General features: G+C 42.4%; 1 protein-coding gene across 2 annotated transcripts in view; it reads left to right on the forward strand.

Moving 5' to 3' along the window:
• The window catches only part of LOC107264426 (neuroligin-1), an 81619-nt gene that overhangs the window by 6830 nt on the left and 59666 nt on the right, over positions 1-15123 (forward strand). The window contains exon 1 of one of the 2 annotated variants that reach the window (XM_015732658.2): positions 9908-10426. The exons of the other annotated variant lie outside the window; for it this stretch is intronic. The gene's annotated coding sequence lies outside the window, so the exon portion shown is untranslated. Of the gene's footprint in view, positions 1-9907; positions 10427-15123 lie in introns of those variants that run through there. 2 annotated transcript variants of the gene reach the window in all.

Genomic DNA, 15123 nt, shown 5'->3' on the forward strand with positions numbered 1-15123 from the left:
ACTCCCCTCAAACTACTCTACCTTTTTTTGTCCCGTCTACTCTCCGCTATTTCTTTGTTCTTTCGTCCCGGAACTCACGTTCACCCGAGCGCAAACGGGTTCCGCCGTACTTGATTGCGCTTAGGTTGGTATACATGCCGTGTCAACTCCTCGCGATAATTAAAGCGAAACTGTTCGAAACAGGTGCGCGCGAGAATTTTTCTGTCGCGCGGCATCCTGGCTTAACGGAGGAGCCCCTCGTCATTATCAACGGTAATAAGGGCGAAAGGGTTATTCCACCCTTATTACTTCGATTTTCAGATGCCTTATGCACACCTTTGTTTCTATTACATTCCTATGCTATCTCGTACTGTATTGTACTTTTTTGTATAAAAACTTTTTCGTTTTAAAATAAAAAAAAAAAAATAAAATTCGCAATTTTATATATATATATTTTTGTCAGATATCTGACTTAAGGGCGCTACGCGGAATTTGGGGTTTGAAAATTTTTTTGACTCTTACATAAAAATATATACGTATATACTGTCATGTGGCATTTTGGATGCACGACACAGCGCAGACGAGTCAGACCTACGTCATTGGTCCCAATGGGTCGCGCAGCGCTTGAAGAGTGAAAATTTCGAAAAAAATCTGAGATTGATTTTTTCACAAAGTCAACCTTGGAATTAAAAGGGAAAAGTCTTGCGAAGTCTTTGTTTTTTGATTTTTAGAAATTTCTGTCCCGTTACGTTGAGGGTAGTTCGTGGCGTATATGAATTTGTGGGTGAGAGACAGAGAGAGTCAAAAGTATATGAATGTAATAGCGAGGAAAAAGGACAGGAAATTACGTCCCTCATAGTTCATAGCGATATCGTGTGTGTGTTAACCATTTAAAAAAATTTTTTTACGCCCCACAGATATTTACCACGTATCGAACCGTTACCCGAAACCCATTGCGAAACTGTTAGTCTTTGCAAATATCCCCGTATACGAATAAAAAGGAGTAAACGCAAACGATAATCATATACGAGCAATTTGCTTGGCGAATCATTCCGAAAGACCGCAACAAGGCATTCGCTGCATCGAGCTTTAGCTAACGAGTCTGCTCGGCCGTGAGAATATTAATTAATCGATTAATTAAAGCAAACAATCGAACTCGTCCATGGTCAACGGCAAAAGTTAACGCGCATTTGTCCCATCTGCCTGCGTGACCATAAAAGATACGCGTGATAACATTTGTTATGCGAACACGCCGCGAAAATGTTTACAAGGTCCGTAGCTAACGGGTGGGCCTGATAAATGACGAATTGAATTCGAAAAAAAAAAAAATTTTAGTCATTGGACCAATGAAGCAAAAAACAAAAAAAAAATTAAAAAAAAAGTGATGCAGAATTTTCGAAAAAAAAATCCCCACGCGGAGATTTCGCTTACGTCACGCGACGAAAAATAATTCTAAAAATAATTATCTCCCGTCCGACTGCCATTAGCCGAATATTGGAATGAACACCGAAATCCTGCAATTACGTTAATTGAAAAGTCCTATTTTTGTCATGGACCCAAAAAAAAAAATTTTTCGTCCTCGGAAACAACCCCTACAACGCCACCGTAATTAAGAGAAAGTTTGTCGCGCAAAGAGTACCGCCAAGGGAAGAAAACGTCCGGCAATTAGGGGTGGTTAGCTCGTTGAATGAATTTTGATCGCAACCCCTACCGACCCCCCGCCCTGTCCCACCGGGAGCAGTCCGAGGACCGTGCCAGAGGGTCATGTCCTTGAGTAAAAGGACCCACCGACAAAACCACTGAGGGATAATAATCCGGTAAGGGTTCACGCATCTTCTGATGGCCAGCCATAATCATCCCACGCTGCTCTACTTGATCGATCAGATTATAAGGGATGATGGCTGGACGGGCGCGACTGTTCGCACCATTGGGGCTAAACGAGGGAGGAAGATGAAAAATTATACGGGTAACAGCCATAAGGTAAGGTGGGCTAATGGGGAGTTTCCAAAAATTAAAAGAAAAACATCCCTTGAAAAAAATACTTTTTTTTTCTATTCACCCTTATGTATAGTTACTTCGATCTGTCAAACGTACCAACGCTCATAGGCTAGACGATTGCATAACTGGTTTTCTATACTGGCCGCGTTCACGCGAAAGGACGTTATTTAAACTCCCGGGTTTTCGGCCTATTGGAAATTTACTACGTTACGCGTACCGTCGCTATACGGCACGTTTGACGCTATATACGTAATTCGCCCATTCTCATCGCTCAGTCGACGCATTATCATACCTTGTGTGTAGACATACGTATATGTATATATATATATATATGCTTGAATATATTTGCATCCATCCTCTAGTAAGTAGTCTATTGTGGTTCCTACGGACAAACACCTATCCCTATTTGGAGAAAGTTGTCGGTTGACGCGTTCACGTCATTTCTATGATCGCAGCGCCATCTACTTGTTCCACTAAGGTCTTCCTGGGTATTATGTATATATATATATATTTCATAATATAATGACGATACATATAATCTTTGTACAGTGCAATTATTTATGAAGTTGAGTTTACGAGATCGTGAAGAATTTAAAAAAAAAAATGGGAATATTTTTATTGAAATAATTTGTATCTATATGAAAAATATTTAAGTCAAACAGATAATATTTTATCCAGGATCGAGTGCAACGTCGCGGCAATATTGTTTTTGCTTACGGCGTTGTTACTAAGGCTGCTGCAATGTTCTCTTAATGAATCTTGGTCCTTAATAAAGCGCGCCGGAGGGGTTTCCCGAGGATTCTTTAGGGCGAATCCTCTTAATGATTCTTGACGTTCACTCTTCGCTAATCCTGTCTACCCTTATTGCATACTTTGTGAGGTGACGTTTTTTTTTTAATTTTTAATTTTTCCACTTTTTTCTCACATAGCCCCTTCCTTGCGAATCAGCTTGCCTTGTCGCTCGACTACAATAGCGCAGTGAGAACGAACAATGACGTCGTCTTATTTTCAATTTTTATTTATGAAACAATTGTCTCGGATTTTTGTTTTGCAGTCCTCGAGTCAAGTATCCCCTATTGCACAACAATTTTTGGAATTGGTTTCCATAGCAACCGCAGCACGTGTCAGCGACGTTTAGGAAATGATTTTGCGTGGGTAAAAGAAATTGAAAAAATTTTGGAGTCTGAGAATTTACAATTTTCCCACATTTACGAGTGTACGACAAAAGGTACAAAGGCGTCGCGACGCGTTATCCTTCTACGTAAGACCGAAAAAGGTCCTTGAAATATTTATCAAGTCAGATGCTGCGAAATTTTGGTACAATTTGTGTTGAGCGAAAATCCAATTTGAGATTCAAATGGAAAGTACAAAGGACAGGGCAGAATTCATGAGTTAAAAAAATCATGGATCTCCGGTCCTTATCTCTTAACACTCGTTCGAACAACCACTTGTACAGACTGCTTCTTATTATCGTCCTGAAGTTAGTCGAGTGTCAAATCCAACGAGGCTTCGTTCCTCTTAAGGTATTCCGAGCGTAAGACGATAGTGTTCGGAAATTGATAATTTTTAATCAGACTGCAATTGCATGGGATAGTATCGTGTTTAAAAAAATTGAAGCTCGGTCACGGATTTTTTAACGATTAATTGTCAGTTAAAATAAAATATTACCACATACGCATATGGAATGACTTGCCGTCAGTTTCATTCACAGATTTTACGTGTTAGTCATCTTGAGATCTGAAATATAAAATATGCAACGGACTCGGTCGATTTTAGTGATTAAGTATCAGGCTTCAAAATGTGGTCGTTCAAGTTTTTCAGAAAAAAAATATTATCGAAAAAACGCGATAATAAGTTCGGTCTCGTATTAAAACCGTGACAGTTATGGATGCGGGATTTTTGAAAAAAAAAAAAAAAAATTAAAAATTACAAAATTACATACAAGTACGAAATCGTCCATATCCTTATGCATAACAGAATTTAATAAAAGCCTAAAATCGTTTTACGGCAATACAACTTTGTATGCTCGAGAACGTTAAGGCCCTCACTTCTTAAGGTAGAAGCTTCTAGAAGGCCACACGGAAAAATCTATGCAGTCTCAGACATCGTTTCACCTATATACATGATCGTTTACGTAGAACGCCAGCGCCAGCGGCAGTTTGGGAAACTAATTATATACCTTAACGATCGTCCATGCTAATTTAAACAGATCTCGACCTGGGATCAAATCCTGATCACGACCCAGTCCCCCAAGAGCATACCTGGAACCTATCCAGACCCCATATACTTTATTCAGCCTAAACTGTCCCGAATCTCGGCGAATTTGAACCCTCGTTAAAGTACAGTTTCCACTGGGTCGCACTGGTAGCATTGAGTGAACTCTGCGCGCCACCCTGACGATCATCCCTTACCCGTCCCTTGAACCCTTTGCGCCAAGCTACACCATCAACCACATAAACCCCTGCGGTGGAGAAATCAAATAAGACGTTGAGCGCAAGTAAAACGACATATGGGGTATAAGTGCTGCCACCTGGTTCGCCCGTAAGAACAATAAACACTTGACTTGGTTCAAATGAACGCGATCAACGCCCCGAATAATTAATTCGTTGATTAACGGGAATAGCAAAAACAAATTTTCAAAAATAATTTTTATCAAACCCTCAAACCTCAATATTTATTTATCAATTATCAAAACGCACAGAAAATTCGATGAACGACACACGTTCGAAAAGACCCTCATAACTTAATCAGTCCGTCATGACGTCAATAACTTGCTCGAAAGACCAACCGTGAATACACGAAGCTTATGGCGGGAAAAATTCAAAAAAATTCGAACGTCTCTCTCAACGTAATTCCGCGTTTACAAGTGACAGGGAAGCACTTTTTGGACTTCCTGAGATTCTTGTCCTTGTCGATATACAATTTGAACATTGCCAGTAATCATTTCCGTCATGGCGATGATTTTGTTAAAAAAAAAAGTTAACCTCTGACGAATGGACCGTTTCGTTGAAGCCTTAAGCACAACCTCGTTTAATTTGATACGTAGAAAAAAAATATGTAAGAAAATACAAAAGACAACAGGAAAAACGCGTTAAACCCATGAAAATAGCGAACAGGAAGGAATCAGGGACTCGCGGCACGCAGCAACCCTTCGTATAAGCCTCGGGGCGGCCATTAAGCCAGAATCACATCCCGTCGTCTTTACTGCTCACGGGCGTCCCCTTCTTCGATCGAACAAATAATACACGAAAGCTACGAGCGCGATATAACAGGCACCGAAGCCTCCAGTTATAACGAACATAACCTGTATCAAGAACCAGCAACCAAAGCGTCCGTTTCCTATTATGAATCCCGTTTTCGTTCAAAATTTCATTTCGAAACTGGGTCGCACAACTGCGCAACGCGCATTCGCGTGAACGAAAAATAAAACGTGCTTGTACAAACAAATGATAATCATACCGGAAGTAATATGTTATTTTATAACTTTTTTTTCTTTCTTTCTACAAAATTATTCACACCATAGATTTTTCTTGGCTGAAATAGAATTCGCGGAAAATTTAACAGCCTATCGATCCTTGCGCGGGGCAAACTTCTCACTGACTTAATAGAATCCTCGTGACTTTCAACGACTTCCGCCGTAATCTAGGGACTTGTCGATCAGCAAACTTCCGGTTCGATACGAAGCAAGTTCAAATCTAGCAGTTTTTATTCTTAGCTCTGTAGCTCCATATAGCATATATATACATATATATATATATATATATTCTCTAACTCCGTTTCCCCATTACCGAGTAACTATATAGCAACTGTTCACGTGTAACGAAGCTTTTGCTCGATTCAAGAAAAAGGTGAAAAATAAAAATTGTTGCGGCTTCTTTCATACAACTTTCACCTTTCTCTTTTCTCTTACGTCCATCCAGTCTGGAGAGTGGCCCAATTTTACTTGGGAAACGACGAATTCGCGTGTGCGTATCGTAGCGTGGCGATTTGTCCTTTTTCTTGGTTCACTAAGCTAAAGAGCTTGGAGCTATGGATACGTGTAAAAATATGTATACGCGTATCGTGTATACGAAAGAAATAGAAGTAAATATATGAAATTGTGGTATAAGAAAAAAAAAAAAAAATAGTGAAAATTTTGAAAATCCCCAAAAACAAGTACAATCATTGATAATTGAATTTGATGAATTAACAAATTTTCGAATTATCCCGCGACACAGTTAAATCGAATTCGGTAAGCGTGTGTAATTTTCTAAACAGTCAGGTACAAATGTTACACCCGTTATAAATTTCCGCGGCCGCGGAGCCCGTTACGATCTGTGCTAAGGGTAGGAATAAAAGGAGTGGCAAATCGCGTGGAATAAGAAGAGCAAAATGTTAAATCCGTTTAAAGGGAGAAGCCGAAGGTGAATACTTGGGTGGGTTTGGCTATACATATGTATACGATTGGCGTAGTAGGATGGAGAGGGTAGATCGTCGATATATATACATATATAATCCACATACAAAACATAGGGTAGCCAGTATATTCACCTTCCGTCTGTTAATAAAGGTCCAACAATGGCGAACAGACTTGCCGAAGGCGCAAAAGTCAATTCCAAGTAAACAAATGGTCCCCAAGAACCAATTCACGGCAAGCGAATTTTCAGCCATTTGTTTTTTTCGTGTCACGAAAAACGAGGGGGGAAAAAAAAAAGAAGTCATCAGCCCGTGAAAACAAAGTTTGCACGAGTTTCTTATTTTGAGAAAGTTCCAAGAAATCTTAAACACCCTGTAGGTAAAAAAAAAAATGTTTGAAAAAAAAAAAGAAGGAAATCTTTATTACGTATCTACCGATAAGAGCAGCTCGAGTTAATTGTCACGAACGTAAATGGTGATCGATCGGGCTAGTTTGTCGTATTGTCTTGAATTATTTGTAGGCCACCCGTTATAAACCAGCACGTTCGAGTTATCGGGATCGCAATAAGGGCGTATGCATTCGCGGCTTCTGTTTGGGAGTGTGTATATTCGCGTTCAAGGACCAATGGGATCGCCAACTCTAGTGGCTAGAGAGAGATGACTATATATATATATATACATATACATATATATACACCCCTGCACACCTATATAACAAGGCTGATACAGACGGTGAGAAGTGGAGTGGCTGGGAAAACGTGGAAGGGTGACTTCCAGTAGGTACAGTCTGGAGCGACGATAATCCTCGAGCGTAATCACCGTCTCCAAGCGAAACGTTTGCAATTTGAAAACTGGCCGGGTCGACCAAGGTCGCTGAATTCAAGCCCATTAGCTCGGGTCGTACCGAGCAACCTCAGCCGGCGACCCCTTCAAGCTGGACAACCGTACTGCACTTAACGTTCTACGGGCGGGGCCAAGTCTCTGGCTGTCAGTTGCATGCGGCGTAGGCCGTCGTCAGATCTGCATTTGCTTTGCCTTTTAAATTTACCCGCAACCCCCTTTGTTGCACTTGACTCACCCTTATCGGGGTAATAGAGAATGGGACGCGCGAGGCAGCCGGCGAATCGTAGTGAATGAAAGGAAAAAATTTTTCTCATTTCAATTCCACCCCCTATTTTCCATTCTTTATCGATACTGAAAACCACCCCCGCCCCACTCCAAATTCATCGCCCATTGGAATTCTTCGTCGAACAAGAGCCGCCCTTCCTTACGGATATTGATATCAACCCCTCTCTTAACGGACCTGTAGAATCGACTGGGCACTTTCCAAGCCCTTTTCTTTCGGTCCCCGAAGAAGAGTAGGGCTAAACGCGTTATATTGCGATTTCGTGTAACCGATTCTACTCGCGGACCAAGGAGACACCCTTTATATCGTACGGTCTGCGAGAATAAAAATTACTTGGATTTGTCGATCCTTTTTTTTTTTCTTCCATTTTTTATCTTCGATGAACCCTTATGGCCTGCAATTTTCATGGTTTCCTAAGGTAGGCACCTTTTTTTTTTCATCTTATAGGGGTTGTATCGATATACCATTAGAACCCCTTCGCTTCCATTTCGGAGTCCTGTCCCGGGGGTGGTTTCTGTATTTCTTGTAGACAACGCGTATCCTTCATGGGCATAACTGGTACCGCAGGTCAGAGGTCACACGATACACAAGATTCTTTATACATAATGCCATAATCAAATTTCCTTCATCCCCTAGGATTGCCCCGGTACCCTCTTTTTTTATGATAAATCTGAAAATCTGTAGAATATCTAAGGGTTGCTTTTGTGTATCCACCACTTATATCTATACTCATCATTCACCCCCTTTTTACTTTTTCATCCCCCCCCCCGATTTCCCTCTCTCTGTCGATACAAGAAAAAAAACTTTCAGGCAGTTCATCCCCATGTAAGCAGATAAGGGATGAAAATAAAAAAGTTTAAGCCTATATGAAAAGTTTAACGTGGCTCGTTGATAACTATATTCTCACCCCCTATGTCCAACCCTCCCCCTAGGAAACCTCGCGCAGAACTTTATAAAAGCCAAAAACTCAAAGTATATAGAAACACGGTGATTCTTTTCAAAAGATATTCGTAATATAAGGTCAAGGTCGCGCTGATGCTATAACCTCCGATAAATTTCAACCCCCCCTCAATAATTTCATCGTAATTTACAAAATCGAAGATTCCGACGGTATATAGCTACAGCAGCGTATATACAAAATTTGCCCAACGAGCCGAAAACAATTGGAACAGTCTCTCGGCATATCCTTCGGGTAACCGAAGAATTTCTTAGCTCGAACGAAGTACCGGTAGTTCTAAGACTACACGTAGTGCTCAAAGTACTCGGAATACCCAAAGCCCGAAGTACCGAACTCACCAAGAGAATTTACTGAACGTAAAACAAACTCAGAAGGTACCACGATCCATACTATTTGTCTTGCAGGATCATTATATGTACCTTGGGAAAGAGCTTAGTTGGTAAAGAGACGTTCGAAAATCAAAGTACAAAATCTCTCAATTTACGAAAAGGATTACAGCGAACGACCCGAGACTTTAGGACCATATGAATTTAGGAGAGGAAAATTTTTTTTTTTCAAAAATTACACCCTTTTGCCAAAAAAAAAGGGAAACATAAATTCATACAGCAAATTAACGATTCCTCGTCCGATATCGGATACTCCCACGATTTCTTCGTGGTTGGCTTAACGAACCGTTAAACACGCAGGTCCTCGTCTGTGTACTCAGCCGGAGGATCCAAACGGAGCAGGAGTCTTCAGTTTTAACGGCAGGTGGTAGAATAAGCTCTTGACGCTTTCCAGTGGTCGATAATAATTATCATTATTTCAGGGAGTCATTACCATGTCCCTCGTTACGGATGAATATGTTGAGTGGGTACGCGAAGAAGACGATACGCCGTGTGGGTCGGTAGATGAAAGTGAAAGTGAAGGATTGGTGAAAGCCGTGTAATTTCTATTGATCGAGAGTGAAAGTTAAGTGACAAAAAAGTCTCCTTCTGGGATTCCCTAGTTCAGCCGACTTGAGCGAAGTGGCAGCGGGGACAGTTCTAGTAGTGCAAGAGATACGTAGTCAGACAGCATTACGGAGGTAGAGAACTATTTCTTGCGCCGTCAAAGGCGTCCCGACGCCTTGTTACTTAAACGATAGCAGTGTACCTAGATACTTTAGGCGATACCTAAGTGTGTACGTAGTACGTACGTCACGACGGACGGAACGTCGGACCGATGGACGGACGCAGATCGATCCGGGACGCAGGAACGACGCCAAAGGGTAGGAGGGTGGGCAAACGGTGGGAAGGTTCAGCAGGGTTGAGGTAGAGGTTGGCGGTACTGGAAGTGCTGGAGGTTGAGGTGCCGAAGGCAGAGGCCGTGGTGAGGGGACGACCTGGACCGCGTTGCGCCGTCGCGACGCAACCGCCGTCTACGGCGGCTCTGCCAACCGACCGGGGCATTGCTGCAAAAACAAGCCGCGACTCCCCGGCAGTACCCCGGTACGTCCCAATCAGGTACCACCGGGCAAACGGTACACGTCGGGACGTACGGTCGGAGACGTGGTCGTCCTTGTATATCGTCACGTGGTACACCGGTGACGTCACTGGAGAACGTTCGGGATTTACGATAGATTCATCGACGTCATTTTGACTCTGCTTCCGGAACTTTATGAAATTTTCTTTTTGCGATGCACCGGTAGGTCCGCGGAAGACTTGACCAAGTGAAGAGTTCAGTCCCACGAGCCAGGATACTTCCGGTGCCTTGTGATACTTGGTATTGTCCGGTAGTACCCAGTGATCCTATTTTGTGGTGTTCTCAGGAATGTTCATCCAAGTGGGGCATAGCACTTTTATGATATTGTGAAGTGTCGTTTTTTGAGAGATATACCGAGGGTTGTGTTGGTATCCTGTAGGATGATCACGGTGATTTGTCCTCGTGGACTTTGTACCAGGACAACTCGATGGTTTAAGGCTGATAAGAAGTTTTGAAGGTGCTCAAAGGTAGGATTTCTTTAAATGTCAATTTTACAGTTTACACCGAATCCGCGGATACTGGATGAGCAGTGATATGTATACCCAAGTATATATGTATTTGAAAATCAGTAGAGTCCGATTTCTTGCTGTTAAACTGTAGGAATAGAAAAGCTTCTAGAAGGTTTTAAAGGGATGATTGGTTGGGGGGTCTTCTTTGTACGTTAATCAATGAGTAATAGACCCCTCGAAATGCAGATGCAATCCTAGGCCTGATTGGTAGATTACGGCTGAGTAACACTTCCCTTTATCTACTGATATACAAAGGGTCTTTCCCTTCTAGGAAATACTCCCTGTCTCTCTCCCCTTCACCCTCTCTCCTTCGCGCTCGCCCCCTTAGAAATTCCCTTGTTCCTCAGTGCCTCTCTTTAGGCCTCACTCGTCAAGTGCCACGTGCACGAATCGAACCATCCTCACTTCATCCACACCTTAAGCTCACTTCACACCGTCCGTTCCGCAGACCCTGCCTTCGACTTGCCACATCCCTGATGCATTGCCTGATGTCAGTCGCAACGTATATCAGACCTCCCTTAGCAGCACACCTTCACCACGAGTGCCAACTTTCAAGTACACTCGCTCCTCCTCCATTCTCCCCCCACTTGTTCAAGTATCACTTGAACCCGAGAATCATTTTTCCAACCCTTCGACGCTTTGGGACTCTTCGACAGTTCGGACTCGAACCCTCATTCAAGATTCCGATCAATTCTTATTACCGACATACAAGCCTATCTCGTACATCAACCCTCATCCACCTTCCTACTTCTCACCTCTGTGTGAATACATGCCGAGTACGCATGCTGCAAAACTCAAGATTTTTTTTTCAAAAATTCCCTTAAAGTACAGCAAAGTAGAAAATATTTTTATTTAACTGTACAATAGAAAAAAAAAAAATGATAAATCACTGACATCAAGAAACGGATCCTCGCGATCGGTCGATCAAAGCGGAAGTGGCGATAGCCCGTATAACTTTCCCGAAAGTCATCTTGACCTTTCCTTGGTGACGTGTCAAGATTTTTTTTTTCTCAGGATATCCCAGTAATCTCCTGGGAATCTTTGGAGGCATCGGCAAGGGAATCTCTCCACTCTCTCACCCGGATATCCCTCATCTTTATTCGATATTCTCGCGACTAACTGATCCGGTTACGTCCCTCTTTGAGAGGATCGAACAGAAGTAGGGTGGATATCCAAAAGGGGGGGGGGACGAGGGGGGAGGAGAGCAATTTTATTTCCATCAAAAATAGTCGCTATGACGTTTCACCTAGATAACCCTCGGACTCGAAGATTTACAACGATTCTCTACGATTTACGCCGATTGCCCGGCAATTTCAAACGGGAAAATGCGTCACTTTCAACGGACGCCGTTTCTCTCTCATTGCTACCGTCGTAAAATCCTCTGGCCGTTTCCACTTGCTACGTTATCTCTTCGCATATCTCCGGGATTGGCTGACCCGATATGGCCAGCTTACTACTGGCAGTAGTAACAGGATTTTCCATGTCAGCCAAATAGTTGAATCTCTTTAAAGAGGGTCGACGGTCATTCTCAGCTTAATCTTTAACACGGTGTTATCTGTTGCCTAGTACGTTACTGTAGGTACCGGACAAGGGTACAGCAGGTAGGGTTATCTATGAAAGTTTCAAATTCACTCTAAACGACTCATTTATTACCTGCGACCCGTTGGGATCTTATCACGAGTTCATAGCGTAATGATTATTTCATTAATTTTTCATTTTATTTGTACCTCTTTATAACGTTACTTTTTCGACACCCGTCATATCCCTTGCACTGGTATAGTGACTGTAGAATTTAGTGAACGGGATACACGTCAGGGTTTCACATTGTTTTTCTGCAATTGACGTACCGCGGTAACGTGTACATTGACGGTGGACATAAAATAGATTAAAACGATTATAAGAGTACAGTGAAAAATTGCGTTTGAAAAATTTGATCGATTTAAAAAAAAAAAAAAAAAAGTGACAGCCACGCAAATTTTCGTAATGCAACAGTCGTTCCGCTGAACGCGTGTATTTAAATTATGTTATTGGTCGTCGAAATAATTTTTTAATTGCGCATGCGCGTATCGTCGCTTCCGGTTCGTTTTATTAAAACCAATCTCAAAGGGTGATGTAAACTCGATGTTCGTCAACGCCAGTCGGGTTTACCTAAAGTGAGAAAAATTGAATTCCAGATACGATAAATGAGAGTAGCAAAGGTACTATAAAAAATAATAATAATAAAGAACCTACCCGGATCCGTGAAGGGTATTTATAACGTAGCAGTGGTATTACACCCTTACAGTCAGACAGTCAAGATAATAGGGGTTGTGGGAAAAAAAAGAAAAAAGAGAGTCCAGGGTAGCTGTAACGTTCGCACCGCAATACATATATATAGTTAGATATCGTCCGCGTCGCTGAATAATCGTAGTCGATAGATTTTCGAAAGAAATTCCGTCTACCCGTTAGACGTGGAGAAATGGGTAGCGTCCGGTGCGACACGGCGTCTTTCCTCTGGACGGGAAAAAAAGGAAGCTTCGTTGGAACAATGAATGGCGCGACGATTCCGAAACGGCTAACTTGAGATTTTACTTAGTCGCACGCGGCAGCTCTACGTTTTTCATTGTCCCGCGGAGGGATGAAAGGGGGAGGAAAAAGGGTATTAAAAAAATGGCAACCCTTGTCGGCTTTATACGCGTGTTCCCTCGTCACTGCCGAGTGCGAAGCGACAGCGTTGCCGTACGAAAATAGTGAACATAACCTCTCGTTAGGAAGGATAGCCAGGGACGATTGGACACGAAGTTATACGATGATGGACGAGTGAGTTTTTAACGGTTAGTCCGTGACACTGGTGGATTGTGGTTAAAAAAAAAATTTTGTAAAAAAATTTTTTTCCACCTTATTTTTTAATGTGAAATAATTTCGAATTTTTTTTTTTTTTTTTTTCATACTAAAAGTTTTGTCCCTTTCATGAGCGCGCGACTTAAACTTTTCAAAGCTCAGCAAATAATATGAACTTTAAAGTTGAAAAGCTTATTCAATGAACTCTTTTCCCGATGACCGCATCTGACGTTCTGGCCGCTCGGGTAATGGTGGTTAATGACCGGTAAAACTCGGCGTTAATGACGGACACTAAGGTCCCGTTTCCACGACGGCGACGAGGGATTGAACGTAATTGAAAATTTGATTGTCCGTACTAAAAAAAAAATAATGATGCTGCTTTACAATCTCTCTCGATACTTTATTTGCGTTTGTATCAATGCTCGTCGTCGTCGCGATCGTTTCTTTGTCGTCATATGTGAACGGGGCTTAAGGCGATCAGCTACGTGAATTATAAATAAATGCGACTGACTGTGAAGCCTATGAGAGAATTTGACAATATATAATTGGTCGAGGGCGTCGATGTTACAGTGTCGCATAATGGCGTCGTTAGCAACGTCATTGCAGGTACCGGACGTCGCGACGCTTGACGTCGTAAAGGTTCATGCCAGTCAGCTATAAGAAACTCCGATAATAGACACGCTACTTTGACACGGCAACGACTTCGCTTCTACGAATTTCCGTCTTGTCTCTGACTTTGATGTTTTGAAAATTCCTACGGGTTACGTCACGGCTACGATAATCCGGCCTTTAAGGCGATATCACAACTTCAGTTCGTTCGACGATAACGAAACTAATTGCGAGCTAAGAATTTTCACCGATGAGGATGGCATTTATAATGGACAATTATTATTGCTTTCCGATATCCTGGTCATTTTTCGCCACCAACCCTTGAAAGGATATCGTGGCGCGTTCGACCTTAATCGCCTTATGCACTCGTGCATCGCGCAAGCCTGATCCTCAACGCGCGACTATCGAAGGATAATACGCCAGCCGCGTTAAATAACGCGATAAGCCGAAGCGGCGAGCCGAACGAACGAGGTATCAGAAAGACGTCGGTACGCCTGTATATAAATTTACCTCGTCCTCCCTAATGTCTAATTAATTACCGATTTTTTTCTCAAGCCTTTTGCTTAGTTTTCACGTAAACTCACAGAAACCGTCGTTCTTGTATCGCCTTTAGATTTCAGACGATTTTCACCCGCGAAATAACAATATCTCGCGCGAGCGACGCCCTTTCAGCCGTCGATATTCCTAATGCACGCGAACTTCGTGAAAAATGTTTCTATGCCGGCGACAGAAAAGTTTGTATTTTATATGGAAAGCGCTTAGCCCGACTTTCCAATCGATTTTTAGGGCCACGCTGCGAACCATGCGGATCCACCTTTCTACTTTTAACACTTATTTACGTCAAGTCCCTCGTATTTCGCCTTCTCTTTTGTCGCTCTCAGGTTCTCATTAAAATCGCCCAAATGTACCAATCAAAGTAAAACAAAAATCTGTCACCCTCTCGTAACGACCTACGCAACGCGACGCAGTGGATTGTAAAGAGAATCATATTGCCGTCTGGTTCAATAAAAAAAAAAAGAAAGTCAATATCCATACCGCCAACATAACAGAGAAAGAGACAACCGTCCGTTCCATAGAGATCCGCAGGGCATTTATTCGCTGAAATAAAGGGGCCCCGCAATTCCCAAGAGGCAGATACGGCCCTGATGAAAAACAAAATTCACATCGGGCCAAAAGTATCCACGCAAGAGAACCCACCGTCCTCCCCTTCTCTCTCCCCCCCCCCC

Source organism: Cephus cinctus, unplaced genomic scaffold (genome assembly GCF_000341935.2).
Source record: "Cephus cinctus unplaced genomic scaffold, Ccin1 Ccin1_scaffold0169, whole genome shotgun sequence".
Classification (NCBI taxonomy): domain Eukaryota; kingdom Metazoa; phylum Arthropoda; class Insecta; order Hymenoptera; family Cephidae; genus Cephus; species Cephus cinctus.